This window comes from Sus scrofa, chromosome X, assembly GCF_054392235.1.
Source record: "Sus scrofa isolate SSC_HxYL_T2T_F1_AM1 chromosome X, Sscrofa_HxYL_maternal_Yorkshire_Landrace_v2.0, whole genome shotgun sequence".
Lineage (NCBI taxonomy): Eukaryota > Metazoa > Chordata > Mammalia > Artiodactyla > Suidae > Sus > Sus scrofa.
The window spans coordinates 64,735,379-64,749,708 of NC_139401.1; positions in this window are offsets into that span (position 1 = coordinate 64,735,379).

The following is a 14,330-nucleotide window of genomic DNA, read 5'->3' on the forward strand; positions in this document are numbered from 1 at the left end:
GAAAAATATGCCAATAACCTTATTGGGGTTCTCTTGTATGTTCTTTTTTCTTTCCCCTAGCTGCTGCTTTCAAGATTTTCTCTTTTTCTTTAATTTTGGTCAGTTTGATTAATATGCATCTGGGGTGTTTCTCCTTGGGTTTATTTTATATGATACTCCTTGTGCTTCCTGGAGTTGAGTAAGTGGTTCCTTTCCCATGTTAGGGAAGTTTTCAGCTATTGTCTCTTCAACTATTTTTTCTGTCCCTTTCTCTCTCTCTTCTTCTTGCACCCATACAATATGGGTGTTGGTGCATTTAACATCGTCCCAAAATTTTCTTAGACTGTCTTCATTTCTTTTCAAATGTTTTTCTCTTTTCTGTTCCACATCACTGATTGCCACTAGTCTGCCCTCCAACTTGCTTATTCATTCTTCTACCTCCTGAATTCTGTTGGTTGCTTCTAATGAATTTTTTTAAGGAATTTAATTTTATACATGTGAGATTAATTTTCTTTTCTTTTAAAAATTATTTCCCAATACATTCTTTTTTCTACTGTACAGCATGGTGACCCAGTTACACATACATATGTACATTCAATTTTCTCATATTATCCTGCTCCATCATAAGTGACTAGGCATAGTTCCCAGTGCTACAGAGCATGATCTCATTGCTTATCCATTCCAAAGGCAATATCTTGCATCTATTAACCCCAGATTCCCAGTCTCTCCCCCTCCCTCCCCCTTCCCTTTGGGAACCCACAGGTCTGTTCTCCAAGTCCATGACTTTCTTTTCTGTGGAAAGGTTCATTTGTGCCATATATTAGATTACAGATATAAGTGACACCATATGGTATTTGTCTTTCTCTTTCTGACTTACTTCACTCAGGACGAGAGTCTCTAGTTCCATCCATATTGCTGCAAATGGCATTGTTTCATTCTTTTTATGGCTGAGTAGTATTTCATTGTGTATATATACACCACATCTTCCTAATCCAATCATCTGTTGATGGACATTTGGATTGTTTCCATGTCTTGGCCATTGTGAATAGTGCTGCAATGAACATGTGGGTGCATGTGTCTTTTTTAAGGAAAGTTTTGTCTCGATATTTGCCCAAGAGTGGGAATGCTGGGTCATATGGTAGTTCTATATATAGATTTCTAAGGTACCTTCATACTGTTTTCCATAGAGGTTGTACCAGCTTACATTTCCACCAGCAGTGCAGGAGGGTTCCCTTTTCTCCACACCCTCTCCAGCATTTGTCATTTATTGACTTATTCATCATGGCCATTCTGACTGATGTGAGGTGGTATCTCATGGTAGTTTTGATTTGCATTTCTCTAATCATCAGTGATGTGGAGCATTTTTTCATGTGCTTGTTGGCCATGTGTATATCTTCCTTGGAAAATTGTCTATTCAGGTCTTTTGCCCATTTTTCAATTGGGTTGTTGGTATTTTTGCTGTTGAGTTGTATAAGTTGCTTGTATATCCTAGAGATTAAGCCCTTGTCCATTGCATCATTTGAAACTATTTTCTCCCATTCCGTAAGTTGTCTTTTTGTTTTCTTGTTGGTTTCCTTATCTGTGCAAAAGCTTTTCAGTTTGATTAGGTCCCATGGGTTTATTTTTGCTCTAGTTTCTATTGCTTTGGGAGAATGACCTGAGAAAATATTCATAATGTTGATATCAGAGAATGTTTTACCTATGTTCTTTTCTAGGAGTTTTATGGTGTCTTGTCTTACATTTAAGTCTTTCAGCCATTTGGAGTTTATTTTCGTGCATGGTGTGAGGGTGTGTTCTAGTTTCATTGCTTTGCATGCAGCTGTCCAGGTTTCCCAGCAATGCTTGCTGAAAAGACTATCTATTTCTCATTTTATGTTCTTGCCTCTGTTGTCAAAGATTAACTGACCATAGGTGTCTGGGTTTATTTCTGGGTTCTCTATTTTCTTCCATTGGCCTGTATTTCTTTTTTGGTACCAGTACCACACTTCTTGATGACTGTGGCTTTGTAATATTGACTGAAGTCTGGGAGAGTTATGCCTCTTGCTTGGTTTTTGTTTCTCAGGATTGCTTTGGCAATTTGGGGTCTTTTGTGGTTCCATGTGAATTTTTGGATTGTTTGTTCTAGTTCTGTGAAAAATGTCATGGGTAATTTGATAGAGATTGCATTGAATCTGTAGATTGCTTTGGGTAGTATGACCATTTTTACAATATTAATTTTTGCAACCAAGGAGCATGGAATATCTTTCCATTTCTTTTCCTCTTTAATTTCCTTGATTAATGTTTTATAGTTCTCGGCATATAAGTCCTTTACCTCCTTGGTCAGATGTATTCCCAGGTATTTGATGTTTTGGGGTGCAATTTTAAATGGTATTCTATTTTTTTATTCCCTTTCTAATATTTCATTTTTAGTATACGGAAATGTGACTGATTTCTGAATGTTACTCATATCCTGCTACTTTGCTGAATTTGTTGATCAGTTCAAGTAGATTTTGGATTGAGTCCATAGGGTTTTCTATATATAGTATCATGTCATCTGCATACAGTGACAGTTTTATCGCTTCTCTTCCTATTTGGGTGCCTTTTATTTCTTTTATTTGTCTGATTACTGTGGCTAGGACTTCCAATACTATGTTGAATAACAGTGGTGATAGTGGGCATCCTTGTCTTGTTCCAGATTTTAGTGGGAAGGCTTTCAGCTTTTCTCCATTGAGTATAATATTTGCTGTGGGTTTGTCGTAAATGGCTTTAATTATGTTAAGGTTTGTTCCCTCTATACCCACTTTGGTGAGAGTTTTGATCATAAATGTATCTTGGACTTTGTCAAATGCTGTCTCTGCTTCTATTGAGATTATCATGTGATTTTTGACTTTTCTTTTGTTAATGTGGTGTATGACATTGATTTCTTTGCGTATGTTGAACCATCCTTATGCACCTGGGATGAATCCCACCTGGTCTGGTGTATGATTTTTTTTTATATGTTGTTGGTTTGGGATGGCTAAAATTTTGTTGAGAATTTTTGCGTCTATATTCATCAGAGATATCGGCCTCTAATTTTCTTTTTTGGTGGTATCTTTGTCTGGTTTTGGAATTAGGGTGATGGTGGTATCATAGAATGTCTTTGGGAGTGTTCCTTCTTCTTCTTCAACCTTTTGAAAAAGGTTAAGGAGGTTGGGTATAAGTTCCTCTTTGTTTGTTTTGTAGAATTCACCTGTGAAGCCATCTGGTCCTGGACTTTTATTTGTAGGGATTGTTTTTATGAAATATTCAATTTTATTTCTAGTGTTTGGTTTGTTCTGTTGATCTATTTCTTCTTGATTCAGTTTTGGCAGGCTGTAAGTCTCTAGAAAGTTGTCCATTTCTTCTAGGTTGTCAAATTTGTTGGCATACAATTGTTCATAGTATTCTCTTATAACAGCTTCTTGTATTTCTGTAGTATCCATTTTGACTTTCCTTTTTCATTCATGGGCCCCCAGTGGTCACAAGCCATGCCTCCCTCTGACCTCTGAGAGGACCACCGCAATCTCTCCCTGCCACCTGTAGGTTGTGCAAGAGGCACTACATTACACTTAGTCCTCTTATGCCCTTATCTCACACAATAGTTGCCTAGAAACCAGTAGCATTCACAAAAAGTGCCTAATCTCCCCTAAAAGAGCAAGAGACTTCTCACCACCTGTCTCCTCTATAGAGCCGCACCACTCTCTAAGCCCACAGTCATGGGCACACTCTGGAGCAGGGTGTTTCATATGGAGGCCCACCCCTACTCCTCTCCCCTCCCCAAAAATGGCACCTTGCCTCTCCTGTGAGTCCTGCCTTCTCCTGGGTTCCCTCTGCTGTGGTATTCCCCTCTTTAGCCTGTGATGCACAGCTCCTTAACCCCTCATGCCAGCCCTAGTTCTTTCCCTGGGACTGACCTCCAGAACCTGAATCTCAGTGCCCAGCCCCCAACTGAGTGTCTCAGGCAGTGGTGTCTGGGCCGGTGGTTCAGATGGTCTATGCGGTTCTCTGCTTTGCTGTTCTCAGTCCAGCTGCTGCATTTTTCTCAGTGATTTTGAGGTACCACTGAATTGGCTGATCTTTCATCAGTTGGGTGGCTTTCCGGTAGGTGGTTTCCTTTTCTCCTTCACAGCTTCCTCTCAGGAATGCTAGTCCTGTCCTCATTCCTTTTATCTCTCTCTCTCTCTTTTTATTTTTTCTACCCAGTTATGTCAAGAGTTTCTTGCCCTTTTTGGAGGTTTAAGTTCTTCTGTGAGCATTCAGTTGATGTTCTGTGTGAGTAGTTTTACATGTAGATGTGTTTTTTGATGTGTTTGTGGGAGAAGGTGTGCGTGACCTCTTATTCCTCTGCCATCTTGCTCTGCCTCTCCTGCTTCTAATGAATTTTTAATTTCAGTTATTGTATTTTGCATCTCTTCTTGCTTAAGTTTTAAATCTTGTATTTCTTTGGTCAATGTTTGCTGTAAATTATCAATCTTTGCCTCCAGTTTTATTTCCAATGTCTTGCAGCATCCTCAGAATCATCACTCTAAAGTCTTTTTCCTGGAGGCTGATAATCACCAGATCTCTTAGCTGTTTTTTCTGGGTTTTTTTCTTGCTCCCTTATCTGAGCTATAGTTCTCTGTCTTTTCATTTTTATAGGTTTTTGATGTGGTCTCCTTTTCGCAGACAATAGAGTAATAGCCTCTCTTGCTTCTGGTGTCTGCCCCCCTGGTGGCTGAAGTTGTTAAGGGGGCTTGCTGTAGGCTTCCTGATGGGAGGAACTGTTGCCTAGCCACGGGTTGGTGGTACTGATTCCTATCCCTCTGGTGGGTGGGGCTTTGTCTCTGGGTAAGATTAGAGGCTTCTGTGTGCCTGGGGTGTCTTTAGGCAGCCTGTTTACTGAGGGGTGGGGCTGTGATCCCACCTGGATTATTGTTTGGCCTGGGGCTTCTCAGCGCTGATGAGTGGGGCAAGATTTTCCCAAAATGGCCACCTCTAAAGGAACACTTGCTGATGAATATTCCTGAGAGTTTGCCTCCAATGCATGGGGTTGCTTATACCACATAATCGCCCCTCCTACCTCTTTTGGCCTCCTCTTTGTTTTTGGAGTAGGATATCTTTTTGAAAGTTTCAAGTCCATTTGGTTGAAGTTTGTTCAGTATTTGGTTGTAGTTTTGTTGTTTTTATGAGAGAAGATGGTGAGCTCCAGTCCTTCTATTCTGCAACTTTGGTTCAACTTTGCTTTAATAGATTCCTTAAAAAAAAAAGACAGATAAAATGGAGGTGATACAATAACATTTATTTTAGAAGAGGGCAGCATATTTAGTTTTATCTCAATCAAATCATAACACTTTCTTTTCCAGCTGTTGCAAGGTGCATATGCAATATTCTATTATAGATCCACTTTTACAAGTTTTTCTTTGGCATTACAGCAAGCCTCTTTTTTTCCAAACAGAGGAATATTCCCAAATTCTCCCTCGAGTTAAAATAGCACCCTCCCATCATAGGCCCATAGTGAAATGGCCTAAGGGGCAGAATGATTTCACAACTCTTCACATTACTGTACTAAAATGATATACCCCACTGGAGAGTGCAGTTGGTATAATTTGGGTGCATAGTTGTGCCATCTCTGTTAGTGCACAGGAAAGCTGTAGGGGCAGAGCTGCCAAAAACATGGATGGCCATTGCTCCAGTGTGTCTTGAAGTTACCTCTGCCCAGTTGGTCCTTGAAGTTTTGGATGTGCTTTAGACCTGTTTCCACTTTCTTCTTTCTTATGTCTCCCTTCTAGAGTGGGAATATCTATCCTATGCCTATATTACTGTTGTATATTGGAAGCACATAACTTGTTTGATTTCATAGGTTCACAGCTGGATAGGAATTTTGCTTTGAGTCTCACCCATTTGCCATTTAGATTATTTATATGAGATTTTGGATTTAGACTTTTGCATTGATGGCATGTGTGGAAGTGAATTTGGGGGTACAGGGGCAGAATGTAATATACTGAATGTCTTCCTTCAAAATTTGTATGTTGTAATTCTAATAGCCAATGTGATGGTATTGGGAAGCAGGGTCTTGGGAAGTGCTCAGGTTGTGGGGGTATAGTCTTCAGTAATGGAATTATTCCCCTTATATAAAAGGCCTGAGAGAGCTCTCTCATCCTCTTCACCCATGTGTGGATACAACAAGAAGTCTGCAACCCAAAAGAGGACCTCACACCACTATGCTGGCACAATGATCTTAAACTTCTAGTCTCTAAAACTGTGAAAAATAAATTCCCATTGCTTATAAGCCACCGAGCCTGTTTTGTTATAGTGGCCCAAATGAACTAAGACAGAGTGGATTTAAGACATACTGCAAGTTCTGAAACTGTAAAATTCTGAAACAAAGGGAAAAATCTCCATAGCATTGGTCTTAGCAATGATTTCTTGAATATGATATCAAAAGAACAAGCAACAAAAGCAAAAATAAGAAAAAAAGTTTATATCAAACTAAAAACTTCTGCATATCAAAGAAAATAATCAAAAGAGTGGCACCCCATAAACAATACGCTACTAAACAACATGGATCACTGAGGAAATAAAAAAAAAATTACCCAGAGAGAAATGAAAATGAAAACACAATGATCCAAAACGTATGGGACGCAACAAAGGCAGTTCTAAGAGGGAAGTTTATAGCAATACAAGCTTACCTTGGAAAACAAGAAAAATCTCAAATAAGCAACATAACCTTACACTTAAAGCAACTAGAGAAAGAAGAATAAACAAAACTCAAAGTTATTAGAAGGAAAAAAATCATAAATATCAGAGCAAAAGTAAATGAATTAGAGATGAATAGAAAGGAGCAGACTAAAAGTTTGTTTGTTGAGAAGATAAAATTAATAGCCAGACACATCAAGAAAAAAAGAGACAGGGCTCAGATCAATAAAATTAGAAATGAGAAAGGAGAAGTTACAACTGCACTATAGAAATAGAAAGGATCATAAGAGACTACTACAAGCAACTACATGCCAATAAAATGGACAAACTAGAAGAAGTGGACAAATTCTTAGAAAAGTACAATCTTTCGAGACTTTCCAAGGAAGAAATAGAAAATATGAACCAATGAATCACAAGAACTGAAATTAAAAATGTGATTTAAAACTTCCAACAAACAAAACTCCAAGACTAGGCAGCCTCACAGGTGAATTCTATCAAACATTTAGAAAAGAGTTAACACCTATTCTTCTGAAATTATTCCAAAAAATTGCAGAAGAAGAAAACTCCCAAACACATTCTACAAGGCCGCTATCACCATGATACCAAAGCCAGACAAGTTACCACAAAAAAGAAAATTGTATGCCATAATGATGATGAACATAGATGCAAAATTCCTCAAAAAAATAGTAGCAAACTGAATCCAACAATATATTAAAAGTATCATACACCATGGTCAAGTGGAATTTATCCCAGGAATGCAAGGATTTTTCAATCCACAAATCAGTTGGTGGAATACACCACATTAACAAATGGAAGAATAAATAAAAACTGTATGATCATCTCAATAGATGCAGAAAAAGCTTCTGACAAAATTGAATACCTATTTATGATTAAAAAAAAAACCTCCAGAAAGTGGGCATAGAGGGAATCTACTTCAGCACAATAAAGGCCATATATGACAAACCCACAGTTAACATCATACTCAATGGTGAAAATGAAATTATTTCATCTACGATCAGGAACAAGACAGGGATGTCCACTCTTGCCACTTTTATTCCACGTAGTTTTGGAAGTCCTAGTCACAGTAATCATGTTAAAAAAGCAATAAAAGGAATCCAAATTGGAAAAGAAGGGGTAAAACTGTCACTGTTTACTGATGACATGATACTATAAGTAGAAAATCCTAGACATGCTACCAGAAAACTATGAGAGATCCTCAATGAATTAGGTAAAGTTGCAGGATACAAGGTTAATACACAGAAATTTCTTGCATTTCTATACACCAACAACAAAAGATCAGAAAGAGAAATTAAGGAAACAATCCCATTTACCATGTCATGAAAAAGAATAAAATATCTAGGAATGAACCTGCCCAAGGAGGCATAAGACTTTGAAGACACTGTTGAAAAAAATCAAATATGACACAAACAGATGGAAAGGTATACCATTTTCTTGGATTGGAAACATCATTTTTAAAATGATTATACTACCCAAGGCAATCTACGGATTCATTGAAATCTATATTAAATTACCAATGGCATTTTTCACAGAACTAGAACAAAAAATTTTTAAATTTGTATGGAAACACAAAAGACTAAATAGCCAAAGCAATCCTGAGAAAGAGAAATGGAGCTGGAGGAAATCAGGCTCCCTGACTTCAGACTATACTACAAAGCTACCTTCATCAAAACAGTTTTGTAGTGGCACAAAAACAGAAATGGAACAGAATAGAAAGCCAAGAAAAAACCAAAATACCCATAGTTAACTAATTTGCAAAAAATCAGGCAAGAGTATACAATGGAGAAAAGACAGTCACTTCATTTAAGTGGTGCTCAGAAAACTGGACAGCCACATGAATGAAATTAGAACATTCTCTAACATCATACACAAAAATAAAACCCAAATGTATTAAAGAGTTAAATGTAACATCAGAAGCCATAAAAATCCTAGAGGAAAACATAAATTGCAGCAAGACCCTCTGACATAAATTGCAGCAATATTTTTTGGATCCACCTCCTAGAGTAATAAAAATAAGAACAAAAATAAACAAATGGGACCTAATTAAACTTAAAAGCTTTTTCACAGCAAAGGAAACCATAAACAAAACAAAAAAGCAACCCACAGAATGGGAGAAAAAGCTTTGCACAAGAAGTAACCAACGAGAGATTAATTTTGAAAATATACAAACAACTCATTCAGCTCAACATCAGAATAACAAAAAACCCAATCAAAAGAATGGGCAGAAGATCTAAATAGCTATTTCTCCAAAGAAGACATACAGATAGCCAAAAAGCACATGAAAAAAAAAATGCTCAACATTGCTAATTATTAGAGAAATGCAAATCAAACCTACAATGAAGTATCACCTCACACCAGTCAGAATGGCCATCATCAAAAAGTCTACAAATGATAAATGCTAAAGAAAGTGTGGCAAAAAGGGAACACTCCTACACTGTTGGTAGCAACCTAAATTGGTGCAGCCATTATGGAGAATATTATGAAGTTTCCTTAAAAGACTAAAAATAAAACGACCATATGATCCAGCAATCCTGCTCCTGGGCATCTATCCGTAGAAAACTCTAATTTAAAAAGATACATGCGTGAGTTCCCGTCGTGGCGCAGTGGTTAACGAATCTGACTAGGAACCATGAGGTTGCGGGTTTGGTCCCTGCCCTTGCTCAGTGGGTTAAGGATCTGGCATTGCCGTGAGCTGTGGTGTAGGTCGCAGACGCGGCTCGGGTCCTGCATTGCTGTGGCTCTGGCGTAGGCCAGTGACTACAGCTCCGATTTGACCGCTAGCCTGGGAACCTCCATATGCCGTGGGAGCGGCCCAAGAAATAGCAAAAACACAAAAAAAATAAATAAAAATAAAAAGATACATGCACCCCAATGTTCATTTCAGCACTATTTACAGTAGCCAAGACATGGAAGGAAGCAACCTAAATGTACATCGACAGAGGAGTGGATGAAAAAGATATACACATACATAGAGAGAGACAGTATTATTCAGCCATAAAAAAGAAAGAAACAATGCCATTTACACCAACGTGGATGGACCTAGAGATTATCATATCAAGTGAAGTAAGTCAGAGAGAGATAGACAAACTTCATATAATATCACTTATATGTGGAATCTAAAAAATAAGATACACATGAACTTATTTACAAAACAGAAATAAACTCACAGACTTTGAAAAACTTACTGTTACCAAAGGGGACAGGTGTGTGGGGAGGATTGGGGGTTTGTGATTGGCATATGCACATTATTGTATATGGAATGGATGGTCAACAAGGACCTGCTCTGGGAGTTCCCATCATGGTTCAGTGGTAAGGAACTGACTAGTATCCACAAGGATGTGGGTTCAATCCCTGGCCTTGCTCTGTGGGTTAAGGATCCAGCATTGCCATGAGCTGTGGTGTAGGTCCAAACATGATTCAGATTCCACGTTTCTGTGGCTGTGGCATAAGCCAGCAAACAAACAAACAAAAACCAAGGAACTGCTGTATAGCAAAGGGAACCCTAATCAATATTTGGCGATAACCTATATGGGAAAAGAATCTGAAAAAGTATTGATGTGTGTATATGTATAAATGAATCACGTTGTCACACAGCAGAAATTAACACAGCATTATAAATCAACTATACTTCAATAAAACTTTAAAAGATGAAAAAAAGTAGCTACCCCTGAAACGAGAGAAATTATTTTCAAATTATATATCTCTAAGATGTTTAAAGAAGTACAACTCAATAGTAAGTAACAAATAACCCAATTAAAAAATGAGCAAGAGGAGTTCCTGTCATGGCACAGTGGAAACGAATCCAACTAGGAACCATGAGGTTACGGGTTCAATCCCTGGCCTCGCTCAGTGGGTTAACGATCCAGCATTGCTGTGAGCTGTGGTGTAGGTTGCAGATGCAGCTCGGATCTGGTGTTGCTATGGCTGTATCGTAGGTGGCAGCTGTAGCCCTGATTAGACTTCTAGCCTGGGACTGTCCATATGCCACAGGTGTGGCCCTAAAGAGCAAAAAAAAAAAAAAAAAAAAAAAATTAGCAAGGGTCTTGAACAGACATTTATCCAAAGAAAACATACAAATGACCAACAGTTATATGAAAAAAGTTCGATATCAATAATTATCAGGGAAATACAGTTTAAAACCATAAGATATCACCTCACACCTGTTAACTTGACTACTTTATGTATATCCATATATATATTATATACAGAAAATAATGAGTGTTGGTAAGGACATGGACAAAATGGTTTGTGAGAATGTAAAATGGTGTAGCTACTGTAGAAACTATAGAATAAAGTATGGATGTTTCTCAAAAGATAAAAGTAGAACTAGCATATTATACAACAATCCTACTTCTGGGAATTTGTCCAAAAGAATTTAGAAAAAGATCTTGTAGGTATATTTGTTATTCCATGTTCATTGCAGCATTATTCACAATAGCCAAGAGGTGGAAACAACCTAAATGTTCATTAATAGATAATGGAGAAAGAAAATGTTGTATATACACACAATAGAATATTGTAAAATCTAAAATTTCTATGGAATAACAAAGGATTCCAAATAGAAAATCTATCTTGGAAAAAAAAGAACAAAGGTAAGAGACTTTGACTTGCCTGTTTTGAAACTTACTACACAGTTGTAGTAATCAAGATAGTGTGGTACTGAAATGAGAAAATATATATAGACCAATAGAAGAGAATTTAGAGTCCATAAATAAATCTATATATTTATAGTTGTACTAGTTTGCCATAAGAAAGTACCACAGACTGCATGAATTACACAACCAAAATTTATTTTCTCTTGAATCTGGATATTGGAAGTCTGAGATAAAGTTGTTGTAAAGATTGATTTCTTCTAAGGCTCACACCTTGGCTTGTAGATGGCATTTTCAACCTATGTCCTTACCTGGTCTTCCCTCTGTGTGTGTCTGTGTCCATATCTCTTCCTATAAGAATATCAGTCAGTTGGATTAGGGCTCATACTAGTACCTCATTTTAACCTAATTACCTCTTTAAAGACCCAAGTGCAGTCACATTGTGAAGTACAGGGTATTAGGATTCTAATACATGAATTTTTTTTTTTTTGTGATTGCTAAGATCATTCAATGGGAAAGAATGGTACATTCAAGAAATGAAAAAGACAAAAAAAAAAAAAAAAAACCAAAAAACAAACAAAAAAAAAACCCAAGGGAGTTCCTGTCGTGGCGCAGTGGTTAACGGATCCGACTAGGAACCATGAGGTTGTGGGTTGGTCCCTGCCCTTGCTCAGTGGGTTAACGATCTGGGGTTGCCATGAGCTGTAGTGTAGGTTGCAGACACGGCTCGGATCCTGCATTGCTGTGGATCTGGCGTAGGCCAGTGGCTACAGCTCTGATTCGACCCCTAGCCTGGGAACCTCCATATGCCACAGGAGCGGCCCTAGAAATGGCAAAAAGACAAAAAAAAAAAAAAAAAAAAGAAATGATACTGGCACAAATGGGTATCCAGATCTAAAAGAATGAATTTGGATCCCTACCTCACACCATATGCAAAATTTAACCCATAATGTATCAAAAACTTAAATGTAATATTAAAACTATAAAACTCTTAGAAGAAAACATAGGTGCAAATCTGAGTGACTCTGGGTTAGGCAACCATTTCTTAAATATGCATCCAAAAGCAAAAGCAATCAAAGAAAAAATGAACTGGACTTCATCAATATTAAAAGCTTATGTATCAAAGCTAACTATCAAGAAAGTAAAAAGACAACCTACAGAATGGGAGAAAAATATATATATATTTTGCAACTTTTATATCTGGTAAAGATAAAGTGATCAAAATATAGAAAAAAGACTTGCAACTCAACAAAGAAAAATAACCCAATATAAAAATGTGTAAAGGATTTGAATACACATTTCTCCAAAGATATACAAATAGCCAATAAGAATTTAAAAAATGCTTGACATTATTAGCCATTAGGGAAATGGAAATAAAACCCACAATGTGATGCCACTTTACATCTATTAGGATAGTTATAATCAAAAATGAAGATAATTACAGGTGTTGGTGAAGATGTTGAGAAATTGGAGCCCTCATACATTGCTGGAAAAATGTGGTGTAGTTCCTGCATAAAGCAGTCTGGCAGTTCCTTAAAAATTAAACATTGGATTACATTACGGCACTAAAATTCCACACTTAGATATCTATGAAGAGAATTTAAAACATATGTTCAAACAAAAAACTTACTCAAATGTTCATAGCAGCAATATTCATAACAGCTGAAAAGTGGAAACAATTGAAAAGTCCGTGAACTGATGGATGGATAAACAAAATGTAATAAATCCATACAGTGGAATGTTATTCATCCATAAAAAGAAATGAAGTGTTGTTACATGCTACAACATGAATGAACCATGAAAACATTATGCTAAGTAGGAGAAACCAGATACAAAGGCCACATATTAAGTGATTCCATTTGTATGAAATTTCCAGAATAGGCAAATCCATAGAGACAGAATGTAGATTAGTGCCTGCCAGGGGATGCAGGGAGGGGGAATTGGGACTAGTTGCTAATATGTATGTGGTAATAGAAATATTCTGGGATTATATGGTGGTGATAGTAGTTGTACATAATGAATATACTAAAATCACCAAAATGCAAACTTTAAAAAAATTTTATTATGACTGATTTACAGTGTTCTGTCAATTTCTGTTGTACAGCAAAGTGACCCAGTCATACATATATATATTTTTTTCTCACATTATCCTCCACTGTGATCCATTAACAAATGATTAGATATATGGTTCCCTGTGCTATACAGCAGGATCCCATTGTCTGACCACTCCAAATGCAAGATTTTCATTTATTAACCCCAGATTCCCAATCCATCCCACTCCCTCCCCTTAGCAAACACAAGTCTGTCCTACATGTCCATGATCTTTTCTTTTTTTTTATTTTATTTTCCCACTGTACAGCAAGGGGGTCAGGTTATCCTTACATGTATACATTGCAATTACAGTTTTTCCCCAACCCTTTGTTCTGTTGCAACATGAGTATCTAGACATAGTTCTCAATGCTATTCAGCAGGATCTCCTTGTAAATCTATTCTAGGTTGTGTCTGATAAGCCCAAGCTCCCGATCCCTCCCACTCCCTCCCCCTCCCATCAGGCAGCCACAAGTCGCTTCTCCAAGTCCATGATTTTCTTTTCTGAGGAGATGTTCATTTGTGCTGGATATTAGATTCCAGGTATAAGTGATATCATATGGTATTTGTCTTTGTCTTTCTGGCTCATTTCACTCAGTATGAGATTCTCTAGTTCCATCCATGTTGCTGCAAATGGCATGATGTCATCATTTTTTATGGCTGAGTAGTATTCCATTGTGTATATATACCACCTCTTCCGAATCCAATCATCTGTTAATGGACATTTGGCTTGTTTCCATGTCCTGGCTATTGTGAATAGTGCTGCAATGAACATGCGGGTGCATGTGTCTCTTTTAAGTAGAGCTTTGTCCGGATAGATGCCCAAGAGTGGGATTGTGGGGTCATATGGAAGTTCTATGTATAGATTTCTAAGGTATCTCCAAACTGTTCTCCATAGTGGCTGTACCAGTTGACATTCCCACCAGCAGTGCAGGAGGGTTCCCTTTTCTCCACAGCCCCTCCAGCACTTGTTATTTGTGG